Raw genomic sequence first — 7197 nt, 5'->3', positions numbered from 1 at the left:
ACCTTATTTAGGGAGGACAGGCTTGTAATGGCTGGAGTGGAATAAGTGGAATGGTATTAAACACGTGGTTTCCATGTGTTCCATTTCATTCACTCTGTTCCAGACATTATTATGAGCCGTCCTCCCCTCAGCAGCCTCCTCTGGTATGTACTGTCCTGTATGTGAGAGAGATCCAACAAGGAATTACAGTGTATGTATTACTTTTAATACCTGCAAATGACAAATAAACTACTGGAACTCCTTATGAATGTCTGCAGCCGACAAGAGGTGAAAATATTACCGGAATATTCTGCAAAATGTTGATGAAGACGTCACTCAATCCACCCAAAACAACATGCAGTCTTTCCACAAGACTCCCATGAAGTTATAGTGTGACGTTATGAGTCGACGTTAAAGTAACATTCTCACAACATACTGCACTTGTTTTATCCTGTTTTAGATGGATCCTCTGTTTAAACATTTAAACTCTTACAATAACACCGTTAAAATACCAATGTGATCATTTCTTGTCTTTTGTGTTCGAAAAACAAATTGTACAATTATATGTGGACATACGCTCCATAGTTGAACAAGTATACATGGTTATATTGTACTTTTCATAATAAAACATACTTGAAACAAGAAAAAGCATGTTAATTGTGAAAACAATTTCGTTATTGATTTTTACATTGCTTCTCCCTGTCTCATGTTGACGTTTGTCATGAATCTTGACCTGGAGGCAGAACTGTGCGATTTCCTCTAGATATGTCAGCTGCAAAGTCAGAATTGGCTGTGGAAAATGTTGTTTTATGGTCTTAATTTAAGGGAAGGATTAGCAGTGTGGTTAGGGTTGAGGTTAGGATTAAAATCGGATTGTATTACTTTGTGCCTGTGCCAGCTAGTGAATACTTTGCTGAACTGCCTCCAGGGCAAGATTCATGACAATAAATGCCAACTGCCTCCAGGGCAAGATTCATGACAATAAATGCCAACCTGCTTCCTAGTCGTCCCCTCCTTATCTTTACAAGGCTGCAGAACATGAAAGCTAGTGATGTGGGGGTTCTCTCATAACCCTCAGTCCCCAGGTGGGTAGATGGCAGGTTGAATAAAGAGAAGCTAGTGATGTGGGGGTTCTCTCATAACCCTCAGTCCCCAGGTGGGTAGATGGCAGGTTGAATAAAGAGAAGCTAGTGATGTGGGGGTTCTCTCATAACCAGGTTGAATAAAAATAAAACAATTCATAAAACAATCCATAAATGTATAATTTTTATGGGCCTCTTGGGTTGAGGAGTCATTATCTTCTAATCTAATCACAGCTGCTCCAGGGCCTATTGGGTTGAGGAGTACAACATAATATGGTGGGGGGGGGGGGGGGTATAGGGAAGGTAGGGGAGAGGAGGGGGTATAGGGAAGGTAGGGGAGAGGAGGGGGTATAGGGAAGGTAGGGGAGAGGAGGGGGGGTATAGAGAAGGTTAGGAGAGAGGGCGGGTATAGGGAAGGTAGGGGAGAGGAGGGTGTATAGGGAAGGTAGGGGAGAGGAGGGGGTATAAGGAAGGTAGGGGAGAGGAGGGGGTATAGGGAAGGTAGGGGAGAGGAGGGGGGGTATAGAGAAGGTAGGGGAGAGGAGGGGGTATAGGGAAGGTAGGGGAGAGGAGGGTGTATAGGGAAGGTAGGGGAGAGGAGGGGGTATAGGGAAGGTAGGGGAGAGGAGGGGGTATAGGGAAGGTAGGGGAGAGGAGGGGGGGTATAGAGAAGGTAGGGGAGAGGAGGGGGTATAGGGAAGGTAGGGGAGAGGAGGGTGTATAGGGAAGGTAGGGGAGAGGAGGGGGTATAGGGAAGGTAGGGGAGAGGAGGGGGTATAGGGAAGGTAGGGGAGAGGAGGGGGTATAGGGAAGGTAGGGGAGAGGAGTGGGGGCATAGGGAAGGTAGGGGAGAGGAGGGGGGACTTCCTCCATGTCAGGTAAGCAGCCTCCAAGTCTACCCTCACCAACTGACCAGACTGAGTGAGTTCTGAACATCCCTCTCTGTCCTCTGATGCTGCGTCCAAGTCTTCTTGGGTCTTTCTGGTGTCTCTGTCTTGACTCTTTAGTGAGTTTTTTCAGTTCTTTCCCAGGCTGCCTGAAAAACACAAAAAGATGGCAACTACATACGAGTTATAAACTATCAAAATAAAGAGAATCCCACACTCCATATATAAACTCCCAGTCATTTATTGGGTATTTACCAACGTTTCAGCATCACTATGCCTTCTTCAGGGTGATGTCATCAATACTTGAACCAGCTTATGTAGACGAGCAGTGCAATTAGTGCAACCAATGACAATAGAAAGGGGTGTGTCATAATGATTAAGTTAATTTCAATGAATTCATGAAACTGTTAAAAAAACAATCGTTTATGGCATATTAAATTAAAAAAAATAGTAGGGTATATTATATATATCCGGTTCTCCATGTAATCTGATTCATTATGATCTAAGATCAGGTCCCCGTCTCCATGTAATCTGATTCATTATGATCTAGGATCAGGTCCCCCCTCTCCATGTAATCCGATTCATTATGATCTAGGATCAGGTCCCCCCTCTCCATGTAATCTGATTCATTATGATATAGGATCAGGTCCCCCCTCTCCATGTAATCTGATTCATTATGATATAGGATCAGGTCCCCCCTCTCCATGTAATCAGATTCATTATGATCTAGGATCAGGTCCCCCCTCTCCATGTAATCTGATTCATTATGATCTAGGATCAGGTCCCCCCCTCTCCATGTAATCTGATTCATTATGATCTAGGATCAGGTCCCCCTCTCCACGTAATCTGATTCATTATGATCTAGGATCAGGTCCCCCCTCTCCATGTAATCTGATTCATTATGATCTAGGATCAGGTCCCCTCCTCCACGTAATCTGATTCATTATGATCTAGGATCAGGTCCCCCCTCTCCACGTAATCTGATTCATTATGATCTAGGATCAGGTCCCCCCTCTCCATGTAATCTGATTCATTATGATATAGGATCTTTTTATTTTTGTTATTTCACCTTTATTTAACTAGGTAGGCCAGTTGAGAACAAGTTCTCATTTACAATTGCGACCTGGCCAAGAATAAAGCAAAGCAGTGCGACAGAAACAACAACACAGAGTTACATGGAATAAACAAGCGTACAGTCAACACAAAAGAAAAAAGAAAGTCTATATACAGTGTGTGCAAATGGCGTGAGGAGGTATGGCAATAAATAGGCCGTAGTAGCAAAGTAATCACAATTTAGCAGATTAACACTGGAGTGATAGATGAGCAGATGATGATGTGTAAGTAGTGATACTGGTGTGCAGAAGAGCAAAAATATAAATTAAAACAATATGGGGATAAGGTAGGTAGATTGGGTGGGCTATTTACAGATGGGCTGTGTACAGCTGCAGCGATCGGTTAGCTGCTCAGATAGCTGATGTTTTAAGTTAGTGAGGGAGCAATAAGTCTCCGGCTTTAGCGATTTTTGCAATTTGTTCCAGTCATTGGCAGCAGAGAACTGGAAGGAAAGGCGGCCAAAGGAGGTGTTGGCTTTGGGGATGACCAGTGAGATGTACCTGCTGGAGCGCGTGCTACGGGTGGGTGTTGTTATGATGACCATTGAGCTGAGATAAGGCTGAGCTTTACCTAGCATAGACTTGTAGATGACCTGGAGGATGGGAGACCCACAGTATAGGTGCGTAACGCACAGAGACGTCAAAAATGTGTTTCAAAAATCGTCAAAGAGTAATTATTTTAACCTCTATGGGCTACTCAACAGCCAGTGTAATCCCGTGGCGCGTTATTCAAATTCCTCAAAAATGCAAAAACTTCAATTTTTCAAACATATGACTATTTTACACCATTTTAAAGATAAGACTCTCGTTAATCTAACCACACTGTCCGATTTCAAAAAGGCTTTACAACGAAAGCAAAACATTAGAGTATGTCAGCAGAGTACCCAGCCAGAAATAATCAGACACCCATTTTTCAAGCTAGCATATAATGTCACATCAACCCAAACCACAGCTAAATGCAGCACTCACCTTTGATGATCTTCATCAGAAGACAACCCTAGGACATTATGTTATACAATACATGCATGTTTTGTTCAATCAAGTTCATATTTATATCAAAAACCAGCTTTTTACATTAGCATGTGACTAGCATGTGACTAGCATTCCCACCGAACACTGCCGGTGAATTTATTAAATTACTCACGATAAACGTTCACAAAAAGCATAACAATTATTTTAAGAATTATAGATACAGAACTCCTCTATGCACTCGATATGTCTGATTTTAAAATAGCTTTTCGGTGAAAGCACATTTTGCAATATTCTCAGTAGATAGCCCGGCATCACAGGGCTAGCTATTTAGACACCCAGCAAGTTTAGCACTCATCAAAGTCAGATTTACTATAAGAAAAATGTTATTACCTTTGCTGTCTTCGTCAGAATGCACTCCCAGGACTTCTACTTCAATAACAAATGTTGGTTTGGTTCAAAATAATCCATAGTTATATCCAAACAGCGGCGTTTTGTTCGTGCGTTCAAGACACTATCCGAAAGGGTAAATAAGGGTGACGAGCATGGCGCAATTCGTGACAAAAAAATTCTAAATATTCCATTACCGTACTTCGAAGCATGTCAACCGCTGTTTAAAATCAATTTTTATGCAATTTTTCTCATAAAAAAGCGATAATATTCCGACCGGGAATCTGCGTTTAGGTAAACAGACGAAAGAAAATAAAGCATTCGGTCGACTCGGGCACGCGCCTAAGCCCATAGTACTCTGATCGGCCACTTGCCAAAAGCGATAAAGTGTTTCAGCCAGAGCCTGCCTCGATATCGTTCAGCTTTTTCCCGGGCTCTGAGAGCCTATGGGAGCCGTAGGAAGTGTCACGTTATTGCAAAGATCCTCAGTCTTCAATAAAAAGAGCCAAGATGAAACAAAATTTGTCAGACAGGCCACTTCCTGCATGGAATCTTCTCAGGTTTTGGACTGCCATATGAGTTCTGTTATACTCATAGACACCATTCAAACAGTTTTAGAAACTTTAGGGTGTTTTCTATCCAAAGCCAATAATTATATGCATATTCTAGTTACTGGGCAGGAGTAGTAACCAGATTAAATTGGGTACGTTTTTTATCCGGGCGTGTCAATACTGCCACCTAGCCCTAAGGGCTAGGGGGCAGCATTTGCACGTCTGGATAAAAAAATGTACCCGATTTAATCTGGTTACTAATCCTACCCAGTAACTAGAATATGCATATACTTATTATATATGGATAGAAAACACTCTAAAGTTTCTAAAACTGTTTGAATGGTGTCTGTGAGTATAACAGAACTCATTTGGCAGGCAAAACCCTGAGACATTTTCTGACAGGAAGTGGATACCTGATGTGTTGTATTGACTTTAAACCTATCCCATTGAAAAACACAGGGGCTGAGGAATATTTTGGCACTTCCTATTGCTTCCACTAGATGTCACCAGCCTTTACAAAGTGTTTTGAGTCTTCTGGAGGGAGATCTGACCGAACAAGAGCCATGGAACGATGATGTCCCATTAGACACCTGGCGCGCGAGTTCATGTTGGGTACCCTCGTTCCAATACGTTATAAAAGAGTATGCATTCGTCCACCTTGAATATTATTCATGTTCTGGTTAAAAAAGGCCCTAATGATTTATGCTATACAACGTTTGACATGTTTGAACGAACGTAAATATATTTTTTCCCCTCGTTCATGACGAGAAGTCCGGCTGGCTTAGATCATGTGCTAACAAGACGGAGATTTTTGGACATAAATGATGAGCTTTTTTGAACAAAACTACATTCGTTATGGACCTGTGATACCTGGAAGTGACATCTGATGAAGAGAATCAAAGGTAATGGATTATTTACATAGTATTTTCGATTTTAGATCTCCCCAACATGACGTCTAGTCTGTATCGCAACGCGTATTTTTCTGGGCGCAGTGCTCAGATTATTGCAAAGTGTAATTTCCCAGTAAGGTTATTTTTAAATCTGGCAAGTTGATTGCGTTCAAGAGATGTAAATCTATAATTCTTTAAATGACAATATAATATTTTACCAATGTTTTCTAATTTTAATTATTTAATTTGTGACGCTGACTTGACTGCCGGTTATTGGAGGGAAACGATTTCCTCAACATCAATGCCATAGTAAAACGCTGTTTTTGGATATAAATATGAACTTGATAGAACTAAAAATGCATGCATTGTCTAACATAATGTCCTAGGAGTGTCATCTGATGGAGATTGTAAAAGGTTAGTGCATCATTTTAGCTGGTTTTATGGTTTTGGTGACCCTGTCTTTGACTTGACAAAACATTACACACAACTCTTGTAAATGTACTGTCCTAACATACTCTAAATTTATGCTTTCGCCGTAAAACCTTTTTGAAATCGTAAAACGTGGTTAGATTAAGGAGATGTTTATCTTTCAAATGGTGTAAAATAGTTGTATTTTTGAAAAATTTGAATTTTGACATTTATTTGGATTCAAATTTGCCGCTCTTGAAATGCACCTGCTGTTGATGGAGTGCACCACGGGTGGCACGCTAGCGTCCCACCTAGCCCATAGAGGTTAACCTAAAGCATTTAATAAAGACACTTATAGTACAATATTATGGGGAATAGGAATGAGAGGGCTACCTACACCATTTTGGGAAGGGATCACAGCAGTGATTGAATCAGGGTATGAGACATGAGTTGAGGTGTTCAGAGGCTTGACCAGTGCAGGACAGGATTTGACTGGGAAGACAATAACACAAAAACACTACACAGTGAGACAAAAGAGCTCAGAATGAGTTAGTCCAAGCAAGGAGTAAAATCATAGATGTGTAATAATGTGATTGTGTTTGTGATTGACTCTACATAAAGTAATGAGAGAAAATTAACAGGGGTTCCCTCACCGTGCTTGGAGAGGAAACATTCAATGTGCCAGTGGATGAGTGGGCCACATGAGACATGGCTTCCAGTTCATGTGAGGAGTTAGTTGACAATGGTAGTGGAGTGGTCATCGCTTGTTAAACCATGGAACAGGAGGGGACTTAGCTGGAAATACAAATAGCAGATACGTTCCCTTGAAGCTGAGCCATCGTAGGTTAGAACAACAAGTTTGTCCATGAAGATAAACACGGACTTCACATCTCGCCCACTTGGCAAATCAAAGTAGCCCAAGAAACTTA

General features: G+C 41.5%; 1 long non-coding RNA gene across 1 annotated transcript; it reads right to left on the bottom strand.

Annotated features, from left to right (window-relative positions):
- Positions 1 to 1941: 1941 nt before the first annotated feature.
- Positions 1942 to 6975, bottom strand: LOC145877288 (uncharacterized). Its single transcript, XR_014391637.1, has 3 exons — positions 6922 to 6975; positions 6666 to 6760; positions 1942 to 2097 (listed from the first exon to the last, which is right to left on the bottom strand). It is a non-coding gene; the product is annotated as an uncharacterized LOC145877288 (long non-coding RNA).
- Between the last annotated feature and the right edge of the window lie 222 nt (positions 6976 to 7197).

This window comes from Salmo salar, unplaced genomic scaffold (assembly GCF_965601325.2).
Source record: "Salmo salar unplaced genomic scaffold, fSalSal1 ptg000838l, whole genome shotgun sequence".
NCBI classification, from domain to species: Eukaryota; Metazoa; Chordata; class Actinopteri; order Salmoniformes; family Salmonidae; genus Salmo; species Salmo salar.
Note: the sequence above shows the minus strand (reverse complement) of the source record. Positions and strands in the feature narration are given on the sequence as shown.